Here is a 15,160-nt window from a genome sequence, read left to right on the forward strand (position 1 = left end):
TATATCCCTAGTATTTCATATTTACATATGTAAATATACAGCATGGGAAGGTAATGTCAAAAACTTGTGCCTCCCCTTAGTGATGAAAAAAAAATTGCTTTCCTCTACTTTATCAGGTTGTAAGTTAATATTTAGAGAGGTCACAGGGACACGTTCTTGGGGAAAGTTCTCCAAGTAGTCAGGATAGGTCAGGCTCTGCTGCAGTAAAAAAAAAATAAAAAAAAAAGTGCTCTGTGATTTTCATGTCTTTTCCATGCTCCAGGTCCAATAAGAATCCACCAATAGCTGTGCTCAGTTGAGTCAAAGAGGGACCCAAGGCTTCCCCATCTTTTGATGCCACCATCTCAACATGAGTTTCACAGTTCACTGTCGGGGAGGAAAGAGTGCATCAAAAATAGAGAGGTGCCTCTTAATTGTTTCCACAAGGAAGTGCTGTCTACACTTCCACTTGCATTTACAAGGGGCAGGGAAGTTGAGGCTCCTGCCCCAAGGTCAAATGATGAGTAGGGACAGAATGTGCCCAGTACAGTCACGTTCAGAGAGGCTTCCTGTCGCCCCAGCTGCTGGTACTACAGCCAGGGCTCCCCGGCTTGCCTTCCTGGAAGAATTCGGCTCTGCACGTGGAGCCACCAACCTTTGCCAGCCTCTAAGCAACCCTCTTGGGAGCGGCACTCTGAAGTTTAGCTTATTAACATTTCTAAGTAATTTCTAAGACACCTGTCAAAAGTCACGTCACGCTGACCCACGTTGGATGCTTCTCGGGAGCATCATTGCTGTTCTGTGAGCGGACACCCCTTTATTTTCACTTCAAGGCTAACTCCCCTGATGTCCCCACAATTTTTGCTTCTTTCCCAGAAACGCTCCGTCCATATCCCCCATAGGAGCTTCCCATCTGCGCGTGACCGAGCGCATTAATGGACCCTGTTTTTTACGCCTCCTGGACTTACGTGATGCTAGCTGTGTGGCTTCTTGATAAAGTGAGCTGATTTCTATGTGAATTCAAAAGGTGACCAGATGCTTCACTGAGGGGCCCCTGTTCTAGGAGAGTGACCCATGAGGGGATCGTGGGATGGCAGCAGGAGTTTCTGATTCCTGGGTAGCTCAGCCTGCTTGGAGCAGGGCCCCGGCTGGGGGCTCAAGATTTGGGGAACAAAGCCCTAACTCCATGGAGGTGTGGCAAGAGCTGAGCCCACAGCAACCATGTCCTGGATGAGCAGGCTCTTTGGGCCAAGGGGACATGAGGCCCTGGGTTCCATCCCTGGTACCTCGAAACAGTAAAAATAGCATGCAAACTAGGTTGAAGAGCTCCTTACCGGTGGCCTGTCTCCCAAGACCACACCTGCTCTTGAAAACCACAGTGGGTCAGGCACCTACTGCAATTTTTAGAGAAGAAAAAATGGATGATAAGAGTAACTTTTTATCGATTTTATTTTTTTAAATACATGACAGCAGAATGCATCACAATTCTTACTACACATATAGAGCACAATTTCTCATATCTCTGTTTGTATATAAAGTAGGTTGACACCCAATTTGTGTCTTCATACCTGTACTTTGGATAGTAATGATCATCACATTCCACCATCATTAATTACCCCATGCCCCCTCCCTTCCCCTCCCACCCCTCTGCCCTATCTAGAGTTCGTCTAATCCTCCCATGCTCCCCCTCCCTACCCCACTATGAGTCAGCCTCCTTATATCAGAGAAAACATTCGGCATTTGTTTTGGGGATTGTCTAACTTCACTTAGCATTATCTTCTCCAACGCCATCCATTTACCTGCAAGTGAAGAGAAACTTTTTTGAGAATCTGATTCCACACAGTCCTTTGGAACCCATAAGGTGACCCAACCTCGTTCATATGCCCCCCACAGTAACAAGATGGAGTATCGCCTGACCCCTGGGAGACTGAGAGACTCTGCCCCAGGAGGTCCCTGGGAAGGTGCAGCGTAAAACACATCATAGAACCTGAAAGTGACAACGTATCAGCTCCTCTCCCATCCATCCGTCTATATCTGTCATCCGTCTGTTTTATATGTTCTTACAAAACTCTGTAACTCTAGGTCTAATGACAGTACTCTGTGCTAAGGGAGAGAGAGAGAGAGAGAGCGAGAGAGAGAGAGAGAGAGAGAGAGAGAGAGAGAGAGTCCTAGGGTAGTCAGTCAGGGGGTTCTTGTGGATCTGGGGCAGAGCTGGCCTTGTGGAGAAGGTGTCCTTGATTTCAGGTCTGAATGAGGGGGACGAGCCAGACTGTGACCCTCTGGAATCATTGTTCCGGGCAGAGGGAATCTCAGTGTGGATGCTTCATGGAGGATTTGTGCTTGGTTATCAATAAAGAAGGTAGCGTGACTAGGTCTGGGGACTCCCACAGCAATTCCTGACCCCAAATGTCGAGCACCCCAACCACCTGAGTAGAAGAAAACAAATACCACACACATGCGTGTACACACACACACACACACACACACACACACACACACACTGAGGACTGTGAGCTAAATATCTAAAGCGCCATAAGGAGGCACAGCGGGTGCCACCAACAGAATTCCAGGGGCCATCGAGTGCTCTCTGCACAACATTTATGAAGATCAGGGATGTGCATGGCCTGCCAGTTTTTCCTATGAATGATACAAAACATTTTTATTAATATTATTCTAAATTTGTTATCATCACACATGATCTCAGAAGACCAAGTGGAGAACCCGTTCTATAAATCAAAGGACTAAATGAATATGAAAGAAAAGACAAGTGCATATCCAAATATAAATGTCTGCCCATCCTGTTACAATGTATTTTATAAACGTAAATGTAGAATCCCACTGGCCTGTAATCATGTATGTACCTAGGGTAATAAGGTCTGATTTATTCCACTATATTTCCTACCCCCATGCCCCCTCCCCTCCCTCTATTCCCCTCTGCTTAATCCAGAGTACTTCTATTTTTCTATAATCCCCCCTACCTTATTATGAATTAGCATCCACGTATCAGAGAAAACATTTGGCCTTTGGAGTTTGGGCATTGGCTTATTTCATTTAGCATGATATTCTCCAGCTCCATCCATTTATGACCAGCAAATGTCATAATTTCATTCTTCTTTAAGACTGAGTAATATTCCATTGGGTATACATACCACATGTCTGTATTCTGTGTCAAAATGCATTCTACTGTCATACATAACTAATTAGAACAAATAAAAAATTGTACCTGAAGGTTAAATAAATACATGAATAAAATCTTTCATTAGACTTTTTAAAGTAAGAATCTCAATAGACCTTAAAAAGTTATCATGTCATATTAAAAAGTCCAGGTCCACATTTTCTGGCCCCGAATGGTTACCATGGAGAAGCCCTGATCTCAGCAGAGATGGCGGAGCCGATGGGTGACATTTTGTAGCAGAGGCAGAGAGAGCTAAGTTCAAGTCCCTCCTTTGCAGTTTAATTACTGTGTGGCCATGGATAAGGGACATAGTCTATCCACACCCTTGTTTTTGAAATGTGTAGAATGGGCTGATTCTTCCCTTCCCAAATGGTTGTTGGAACAAGTGGCGAGTTAGGGGTTCAGCAATGTGGCTGTGATGGCCTCAGGACTGTAATGACAGACGTCATCTTATCAGAGGCCCTGAGTGTGTGCAGGGATCACACACTCATGCAGCTGAAGAGACACGACATGGTCTAAGGACGAATGGGACCCTGGCGTGGCAGCTGCTCTCAGACTGGAAGACCTGGGAAGAACAGCCCCTCCAGAGCTCTGTATTGGCCAATCCAGATAAAAAAAATCCAGGAGGTGGGGCATCAGTCTGTTGCCAACTGATTATCTGGTCACTTTGCCTAATCTGTTTGGCTTCCAATTCTTTATTAAAGAATCTGACAATAATCCGAAGAATAGTTTCTGGAGAAAATTCTTCCTGCAACAAACTGACATCTGGAAATTTGTCAAGGATAACATGGAGCCAAACCAGCAGGAAACTACCTATATCGTAATTACTCACTTTTGAGAACGGTAGAGATTGATTGTATACATGATGGAGAAAGATATTTTACCGTCAGAGTACTTCCTATCCTGCCAGCAGGGGGATTGATATAGCTCTCCCCTTTCCATTCAAAACCAAGTTCATTAATACATTAATTAAAGATAATGTACTTATTCTAGGTAAACACTTGGAATATAAATTAAGGGAGATGAGGAAGAATCCATAATCGGGAATCATCCATCAACCCCCCATCTGCTGGAGAGGCTGCACCTTGTAGGGTACCCCTGCTGTCGATCCGGGGACATTCTGCTCAGTGGCCATGGGTCCTGCATAGAGTGACTGATTGACAGCCTGTGCTTCATCAGAGCAGCCAAGGCTTCTTCAGGACCTGCAGCAGTCCTTAAAGGCTCTGATTATTTAACCAAAGGAGAAGTAGATGTCTCCTTATTGGCATCACCAAAGATCCCATGTCTTAGCAGAACAAATGTCATTCCCTGTTGGGCCCAAAAGAGACCCAGGTTTAAAAGAAGCAGGCTGCCTCTTTCAGCTACTGCCGCTGAAGTGCAAAATTATTTCATAAACACCAATTCTTAAGGGTCTAGCATGTGTGCAGTCACACCCAAATCTAAAAAAAAAAAAAAAAAAATAGATGTAGTCTATAGAAAAAACAGCCTGCTGAGTTCCATGAGAAAATGATAAACCCAGGGCCAGGACTCGGGTTCAAGTCCCAGGTCAATTACTGAGTCACTGAGTGACCTTGGACATGATGGGTTCATTGCTCAGAACGTTTCTCCATCTCTAAAATGGGAGTGATAATATATGTTTTAGCCTCCTCTTAACATGGTGGTGAAAATGTAAAGGATAGTGTGGTGAAAGTGTACCTCCATGTACATGGTACTGTTATTCCCAGTTTCCAGGAATTGCTGACACCATATCCTCGGACCAGATCAGCAAGCTGACACCTGACAAATGAGAACTCATTACAGGGTCGTATCCCATTGTCTCTGGCTGCCTTTATCCTCCACTGATAGGGTGGGTCCACGTCGCCCATCAGCACACACCCTTGGTGGAGGACGTTTCTCTAAGAAACTGAAGAAATGTCCAGTTTCTAAGAAGGAGACAGGCTCTCTAGCCCCCTTACCCAACTCTTTCCACATACCTACAGAGCCAAACAATATCACTCAAACTCCCTAAAGCAAGAAAAGAGAAATATAGAAAGAGCAAAGAGATGCCTCTGATTTAGGTTTCCCTAATTTTTGTCAAGGTAATTTAAAGATCAAAGACCACAGTCTCCACTGCCCACATCTCTGAACAACAGTAATGATTTGCCATTATTTATCAGCACTTATTATCTTTGGCATGAGATTTCTTTTTCAAAAATAGGAGGTATTTTTGCCCCCAAGAAGAGCACAATCTTTAATTGAAATGTATTTGAATGAGAATCGCATACAACTAGAAATAAACCTTAACATGAAAAGTGAGGTAGGACTATTTTATATTGCATAGAACATTCAGGGATCCATCAAGTGCTTATTATTTTTATGTTTATTATAACAATACAGTCAATTCTGTATATGCCAACAAGCATATACTTTTAATACTTAGTGATGTGAAAACAACTGTTTCTAAAGGTACATGTGAGAATTAAATTAAGTGGGAAAATAAATTAAACAGACACTTTTCAAAAGAAGAAATACAAATGGTCAACAAATACATTAAAAAAAAAGTTCAACATCATTAGCAGCTAGGGAAATGCAAATCAAAACTATACAGCGATTTCATCTCACTCCAGTCAGAATGGCAGTCATCAAGAATACAAAAAGTTAATGGAGAGGATGGGGAGTAAAAGGAACTTTTTGTTGATGGGACTGTAAGTTAGTACGACCACTATGGAAACCAATATGGTGGCTTCTCAAAAGACTAGGCATGGGACCACTGTGTGACCCAGCTGTACCATTCCCTGGTATTTATCCTGCAGAATGAAAATCATCACACTACAGGGATACATGCACACCCCTGTGTAGGGCAACCCAATTCACAATAGCCGAACTAGGGAACCAGCATAGGTGTCCATCAGTGGATGATGGTCTACATACACAATGGATTTTTATTCAGCCACAAAGAAAAATGAAATTATGGCATTTGCAGGAAAATGGATGGAACTTGAGACCATTAGGTTAAGTGAAATTAGACAAACTCGAAAAGTCAAGTAGCACATGTTTTTTTTTTTTTTTTTTCTCATAGGAAGCTACAGAGAGAAAAGGAAAAGAAAGATGAGGTCAGATCTCATGAAAATCTAAGAGAGATCAGTAGAGAACAGGGACCAAGAGGTGGGAGGTGGGGAGGAAGGGAAGGTGCCGGGGAGTGATAGTGGCCAAATTATATCGTTACATTGTGTATTGTGTTCACATGCAAATAAAGAACAACAAATCCCTCATTAAGTACAATTAGAATGCACTGATTAAAAAATGTGAGGAAAAAAGTAAAAATCAAAGGAGCCCGAGACGGGCCCTTCACTTGGGAGAGCTGTGGGAATGAATCCCCGTCTGCTTGGAGAGTGTTCAACTGGCCTTCCCGTTGCCTCAAGGCTAAGGCCTTTGGTCGATGACATTTTAGAATAGTTGCCATTTGGGGTCCTTCAAGGCAGGAAGCCAAGTGGACCTGCCATCTCAGAGCGAGCCAGCCTGGCTCCGCAGCCTGCCTATTTCCACACCCCACTAAAATGGCTTTTCTCAGCTCTTCTGGCTCCAACAGGACAAGAAATGCTGATTTGGAGATGCCGATTCAGCCCCGTCGAGACCGTCGACATAAATGACCACCTTTGTGATGGAGTAGTGACATCTCCAGTGAGGCCCGATCCTGTCTGTCCTCCTAAATCCCAGACTTGGAATTTAAGGGTTTTGCATATTATTATCTCCACGTTAGACCCATGGCAGGAAGGGCAGTTATGGCTTCTGCAAACTGCCATCTCTACAAAATCATGGTTTTCTTTCTTTACCATCTAATCCCAAAATTAAAATCCCCGTGTCCAGGGTTCCAAAGAGACTGGAAAAAATACTTGAGAGGAAAAACCACCCACATTGAATCCTCTGTGGGTCCTTGCTGGTCCTCAGGCCAGGACTCAGTGGTGACTCCCAGCCCAGCCTGGGGCCACCTCCTCCCCTGGCTGTGACTTCCTCTACAGCTCGGCGGTGGTCTCCTCCCAAGCCTGGATCCCCAGTAACGCCCAGGTTGGACTCTGGATGGGGCTCGGGGGGACTGGGGCTCGGGAGTGTGCCCTGGGAGTCACGAGATCAGTTCCTGATGTGGCTTCATCTTCACACAAACATGAACTAACATCAAAATGCCTTTCCTGGGGTGACACCGCTACCTAGGAAGTGGCAGGGATGGGACCTGACCCTAGGTCTGCGTGGCCCTGCGTGGACGCTGTCTGACCACCACCTTATCACAGGCTTCCCCAGAAGCTCTTTCATTGTGATGGTGAATTTCCTCTGGAAACCAGCTTTGGGCTGCACTGTTCCGTGGCACCTAGAATTCCTTCTGCATGGATCCAGATACAGTCACATGATTCATTTTCCTTCTGATGAATATTTATGAAGCATCTTTTATCTATGTGGGGAAGAAGGGAGCATCAGCTGTGCATGGATCCAGTTTCTTAATCCAGGGAGGATAATGGATCGATGAATCAATGATCGACAGACAACTGTCTTCCCAGGACACGTGGACGTATACTGTGTCAGGCAAATCTGCTCTTCTAATTAAACTACCGACTCGTCAGGATTTTCTTTACCGTTCACTGAAAGATTCACTAAAGGGTTCCTTTAATTTCACTCACCCCGTGAAAGGATGCATATTTGCTAGGTGTCTATTAGAAGTCAGATGCCGTGTTGGCCAATCTAGAGATGAGGTGGCCCTTATCAGCCCTGTTCCCTCACAGCCATTCCGGAAATACCAGGAAACACGTTAACTCTCAATTAACCATTCTGAAGGGGGAGAAACAACTAGGATAAAGGATATATATGTGTATACATGTGTGCAGACACACGAATATATATGAATAGACATAAACGAAGAATATATGTAGTATAGTGTGTGCATCACTGTGAGCAAGATTGAGTTCTCACTTTAAACCTTTACAAAGCCCTTTTGAGCTCAAAGCAATCTTTTTTACTATGCTCTGTCGAAGAAGTATTTTTAAACAGTATCCTAACTAAGGATTAGGGTGCAAATCAGAAATACAGAGAGAAGTGACCCCGGTGCAGTGGCATAGACCTGTAATCCCAGCAGCTCGGGAGGCTGAGGCAGGAGGATTGTGAGTTCCAAGCCAGCCTCAGCCAAAGTGATGTGCTAAGCAACTCAGTGAGGCCCTGTCTCTTAATAAAATACCAATAGGGCTGGGGATGTGGCTCCGTGGTGGAGTGCCCCTGAGTTCAATTGCCCTGCGATCCCCCCAAAAGAAAAGAAAGATACAGGGAGAAATGAAAGAGCAGCATGAGTCGTCCAGACACAGAGGATTCTTGAACAGCCGCCATTGCTTCAGGGGCTTCCCATGGTGGCGGAGCACCAGGCCAAGTGGAGCTCTCCCTCTGTGTGTAGTGACAGCCACCGTGCTGGGATTGAGACTAGTGAGCTGTCTCCCTGGAGAGTGTCAGACCGTGAAGGGAGCAGCCTGTGTCCCCTTTACACCTCCATAGGAGCAGGACAGTCTGGGCAGTAGCCGGAGCTAAATATGAACTCACAGGTCAGTGGTCTAAGATTCTTGGAGAGGCAACCGGAGCTTGTGGAGGACTGCAGCAACGCACAGCCACGAGGCCACCTGTCACCGTCACCTGCCCTTCAGTTGGAGGCAGTGAAAATACCAGGTTGAAGGAGTCAGCTTCTGTCATTGTCCAGGTCTGCCCCTCAGACTGACTTTCTCATCTTCTGTTCTTCAGTTTACCCTCGTCTGTGCAAACGAGGGTAATAAGGGTGTCTGGGTGTCTGTGTGCAGAAACTGTAGTGATGATTAACTCAATTAACACAAGAACAGCATTTAAAACACAGGTACGTGACCACGGATCGTGAACGCTAGCTATTACTATCCGTAATATTTATTTCTGAGAATGCGAAATCCCTTTAAAAGGAGAAAATAAGATATCATAGATGAGTTCACTTCAAAGAGAACAGGAAATGTAGTCTTTAGTATTAAGCTTAATTACAGTCAAATTAAAATTTGGCTTCCTGATAAAGATGACAGGCGGTACACCTGCGTCTACATTCACTCCCTTCCAAGAGCACCTTACAAACATTTGAAGGGGTGAACCCACAATGATTTGGAGAACGAGAGGGGAGAAGTCAGCAACATTTCTTTGGTGAGAGCCTTACCCTGTCAAAGCTGAACTGTGACACATTTGACATCAATTTCAGAACAGTGGAGGGAGGGTCGACCCAACCGTGTGGGGCAGCTGGGTGGCTGCAACAGAGCCCAGGGAGACACAAGGGACAATAAGGAAAACCTATCTGACATCCCAGGTAGAAAAGCCAGGGAGAAATAACACAGAAGAATTTTCCAGAATGAGTGACAGAAGCTAAGCCCTAGTTCCCAGACACTCAGAGAACACAAAGAGAAATGCATTCTCCTTTCCCAAGAACCCCCAGACAGTAAACACATCCTATCCAAGTTCTGAAAATCAGAGATAAGGAGACAGTTATGAAGGCAGCCAGTTAAAATAAGACACATTCCAGACAGAAAAATTTAAAAACTAAAGGTAAAAAAATCCAGGGATTTCTCATCAGAAACTATGCAAGTCAGAAATGAATGGAATATCGTTGTTGTTGAATGACAGCAAGACTCTATGCCATGCTTTGAATATGATTTGTCCCCACCAAAACTCATGCTGAGGCTTGGTCCCCAATGCAGCAGTGTGGGGGGGGGGGTTAGTGGAAGGTGCTTGGGTCGTGGAGGTGGAGCCCTCGTGAATGGATCAATGGTGTCTCATGGGAGTTTTTATAAATCTCCTCTCATGGTTTTCCTTGGGTTCTCTCTCTTCTGCAGATGCTTCCTTGCCCTTCGGCTTTCTGCCATGAAGCAAAGGAAGGCCCTCGTCAAGTGTGGCTACCCAATCATGGACTTCCAGTACCACAAAGAAACCAAAATAATCCTCTTTTTGAAATAATTTACCGCACTTCAGGTAATCTGTCATAGCAACAGAAAAGAGAGTACCACAGCCTGACACAGAATTGTCTATCTTTCAAAGCATCTTTTAAAGTGGAAGGGGAGTTGGGCACAGTGACATACAGCTGTAATCCCACCAGCTGGGAAGGCAGAGGCACAAGAATCGCAAGTTCAAGGTCAGCCTCAGCAACTTGAACCCTAAGCAACTTAGTGAGAATAAAAAAAAATAAAAAGGACTGGAGTTAAATGCCTTTGCTTTCAGTTTCTGGTATGAAGAAGAAGAAAAGAGGAGGAGGAGGAGGAGGAGGAAGAGGAGGAGGAGGAGGAGGAGGAAAGACTTTCCTAGACCAAAACCAATCAAACAAACAGAGGCAACGAACTACTCAGGAGACCTATGTAATAAGAAATGTTAAAGAAAGTTTTTCACAAAGAAAGAGTATAATACCAGAGGGAAACTTGAATTTATACAAGAAATTAAGAGCACCAGAAATGGACTAACTAAAGGAAAACATAAAATGCATATTTTATTACTTTTAATTACTCTGAAAGATAATTATCTAATGCAAAAATAATAGCATTATATATTTACAATACACATAAGAATAAATACATGGCAATAATAGAAAAAGAATAGAACAGAGAAATTGAGGGTCTACAGTGGTCCTTCTATTAGATATGAAACAGAATAATAGGGTTTGAAAGTGGACTGTCATCCAGTAATATGTGAATGGTTGAGACTTAAGCAACTACTCAACTTTTTCAGAAGAGCTAGAAATGATGATCCAACAGTGGAGATAACATTGACTCATAAAATGTGTTCAATTAATCAAAAAGGGCAAAAAGAAAGGGAAGAAAAAACCAAGAATAGATGGGACCAAAGGAAAACTCATTGGATGGTAGATTTTCTTTTAATCGTACCAATAATCCCATTAAATGTAAATCACACTAATAAAAAGATAGAGATTGTTACATTAATTGAAAAGCAAGACCCAACTACTACTGTCTATAAAAAAAAAAAAATCCACTTGAAATATAAAGACAAAGTAGATTGGAAGGATGGGAAAAGATATACCATGCAGATACGAATCAAAGCAATGCTGAAGCAGCTCTATTAATATCAAAGTAGTCTTCCGACAAGAAATATTACCAGCGATGAAGAGAGTTATTACAGTGTGATAAAGGATTCAATTATCAAACAAGACAAAGCAATTAATGATTTTATGCCTATAAATTCAATAGCTTAGAGAAAAAATGGACAAATTTCTTGAAAAGCACATCTCACCAAAATTAGCAAGAGGAAATAGAAAATTCAAATAGCCTTATATCTATCCTCAAAATTGAATTCATAATGTGAAATCTTTCAACCAAGAAAACCCCAAGCTTAGGTGGCTTGACTCATAAGTTCTACCAAAGGTTTAAGGGAAAAAGTAATAAGACTTAAACTAAGTGTTTCAAGGAAATAGAGACAGGTTTTCAAGTTGTTTTCTGAGGTTACACAGCTCTGGTCCCAAAGCCTGGTAAGAAGCTTTCAGGAATACTAAGCCAATAATATCCTCCATGAATAAAAGTGCAAGGTCATTGATAAAATTATAGAAAATCAGGTTTAATACATGTGAAAAGGTTAAACGCTATTAATAAATGGAATTTATTCCTGGATTCAAAGTTTGTTTGCACACTAGAAATCATAGAGTTCGTCATTATCACAGGAACAGAATCAAAGAGAAAAAAAAATGACATGACAATTAATGAAAAACTACTTTGAAAATTTATACTGTTTTGTCATAAAAACTTTCAAAACATAAGGAAAGAATTTTATCCATTTAATAAAGATCATAATCAAGAACCAAATCCACCTCTATTCAGTATTACACTGCAAATTCTAACTAATATAACAATGGAAAAAAATCAATACAGGCACAGAAAATTTAAAAAAAAAAGAAACAAAAAAGTCTTTCATGTAGATGTCATGATTACCTATTTGTACATATAACATCCTAACAAATCTATGAAAGAAACCTTCTAGAACTTCCAAGTAAATTTAGCAAAGTCACAGGAATAAAGGTCAATGTACAGAAAGCAATAGTGTTTTTATTTCTTACCATCAAAACATTAGACAATGAAACCAAAAAGCAATTCTGTTCACAGCAGTAAAACTATACAAACTACTTAAAATTAACAAGAGTTGCATAAAATTTGTACAAGAAAAATATTCAATAAAAAATTGAACCATAAAATATGCTTATGGATTGGAAGAATTAATATTACTGAAGTGTTATTTCTCCTCAAACTGACCTATACATTCAGTACAATGTTAATCAGAATTCTAGAAAAGTATTTTTGTTTTGATTTTTGTAATTCTGGGGATCTGGAAAGTTTTTTTTTTTTTACTAGAAGTAATAAGCGAATTGTAAAATGTCTATAAAAATGCAAAAATAAATAAATTAATAAAATAGTCAACATGATCGTAAAGAGATTTGAAAGCCTTACACTTTCTGTTTTCAAGGTTCACTGTTGCACAAAGATTGAGACACTCATTGGCATGAAGATGATAAGTCAGTAAAATAGAATAGAGTCCTGAAATAGATCCAGAGAGGTAATGATCTGATCGCTGGTTTTCACCGAAGGTGCGTGCACAAGTGTCCACACAACAAGACTGAGATGCGAACCCTTCCTGTGAAAGCAGAAGCTGGAAAGCTTCAATGTTCTCTAGAAGAGAGAAGCCGGTGCCGAGGAGCATGCCCAGAATCCCAGACTCCAGAGGTCTTTCTTAAGAAAAGAAAGAAAGGTAAAAGAAACAAGAGATGGGTACAAAAAAAAGAGAAATGAAAAATTGTGCTCCATTTGTGTACTATGAATCGAAATGCCTCCTGCTGTTATGTATAACTAATTAGAACAAAAAATTAATTAATTAAAAATAAAATAAAATCACTGACCTTGGGGGAAAAAGAAAACAAGAGGATATCTTTACGAAATTGTGGTTGGCAAAGATTTTTTTTTTTTTGTCAAGGCAGAAGAATACCAGTCAAAAGAAAAAAATCATAAATTGGACATAATCAAAATTTAATGTTTCTACTTATTGAATAGCACCATTAAGAAAATGCAAAGTCGGGCACGGTGGCGCCTGTTATCCCAGTGACTCAGGAGGCTAAGGCAGGAGGATTGCAAGTTCAAGATCAGCCTCAACAACTTAGCGAGGCCCTGAACAACTTAGCAAGACCGTCACTAAATAAATTTTTTTTTTAAAGTGGCGGAGGAGGGTGGGGGATGTGACTCCGAGGTTAAGCACCCCTGGGTTCAATGCCTGGTCCCAAGGGAAAAAAATAAATAAATAAAGGCCAAGACAAGTGATAGACTGGGAGAAGTACTTCAAAATCCATTCCCAGCAGAGGAGTTGTTATCTCAAACATATAAAACCCACAAATTCCTAAAAATAAGAGACAGCCTAGTGACCCAAACCCAGAAACCTGCAGATGACCAGTAACGGGTGACTTCTCACATAGGCAGGAGTTTGCTCACACAACAGAACCAACTTGCACGGATCCCAAAGGCATAATTCGGAGCCAAAGAAGTACCTCTTGTATGATTCCGTGCATAGGAAGTTCTGCAGTGGGTGAATCTAACCCATGAGGACAGAAATAAGAAAAGTGATTGCCTCACAGAGAAAGACTGACTGATAAGGCCTAGGAGGGAACTTTCTGGAATGATGGAAATGTCCCATATCTTGATTGGCGGGCAGGGACATGAGTGTATTCAAATATACCAGCCCCCACTTCTGTGTGGGGAATATAAGCCCAGAAACCAACGGATGCCTGACGTGCTTATTCCTGCACACACATACCTCTGATAAAGTTTAGTTTATAAATTAGGCACAATACGAGATGAACAGCAACTAATAATAGAATATACTGTAATGAAACTTATGAATTGTTTACTTCTGGAATTTTCCATTTGCTATTTTCGGAGTGTGGTTGACGGCCAGGACACAAATACCCTGGGTAAGGGGGCACTGCTGTAGTAAAACTCACTGAACGGCACATTTAAAATCCAAGCATTGCATTTTATGTAAATTATATCTTTGAATTTTTTTTTAAAAAAGTAAACAAAATCGTAATGGTAAGTGAAAAATCAAGTTACAATCCGATCCCATTTATATAACATGCAAAAATTGGCAAAGCAGGTTCGATCTCCACCACTAGTAGAAAGTGAATCAATGTATTTCTCACTGTGAAATTATTTGCTAAGTAATCTGCCCTAGAGCTCAAAGTAGTTGCTTATAAGGGGGGGAGGGTAGGGAGGGTGTTATTTTCTTTTTTCTCATCAAACTAGCATTATTTAACACTTAAAAATCTGTGCATATTTAAGCAATTAAAAAAGACACACCCACCCCAACCAGGAGACCTGTTTGCAGGTTGGTGGGATTAGCTTCAAAAGGGGATCGTTGAGATCCATTTCAAATAGAAAGTTATTTCCCATGGGTGAAACTGGAAGAAACTCAGTCCAAGAGACATTTGCTAGTGGTTGTGTACCACGGGCCACCTTGTTATCAAACATAAAAGACAGTGGGGGAAAATACTGGAAAAACGCATCTCAGAGGAGAGTGAGAAAGCAGATTTGTGGCAGAACCCTATCGAATGACAAAGCCTCCCACCCACCCCCTGACACAAATGTGAAGTCAGATTCAGTGCCCTCTAATTAACCAGCACACACACAGAATGCAAGGGCCAGTCACTAGGTGTGATTCAGCCAAACCCCCGCGAAACCCAAGGACTTGTAAATTCTCTGTCAACCCAGATCTGCCATCTCAGCCAAGGCTGCAAGGTTAGGCCCTACGAGTAATATTTACAGAAAAAGGCCCTGCTGGTAAACAGCCCCACACAATGAGGTGTGAGAGTCGATAGGGTCCTATTGGAGCTCTGAACTCCCTGATGAGCTGCCAGAAGTTGTTATGAATGGCCGGCTGACAGGGTGATGACTGATAAAGGGAAAACAAACAGCTCTGGTAATTCATGAAAACACACAGCACCGGGACAGATCCAAG

This window comes from Spermophilus citellus (genome assembly GCF_964194105.1).
Source record: "Spermophilus citellus genome assembly, chromosome: 18".
NCBI classification, from domain to species: domain Eukaryota; kingdom Metazoa; phylum Chordata; class Mammalia; order Rodentia; family Sciuridae; genus Spermophilus; species Spermophilus citellus.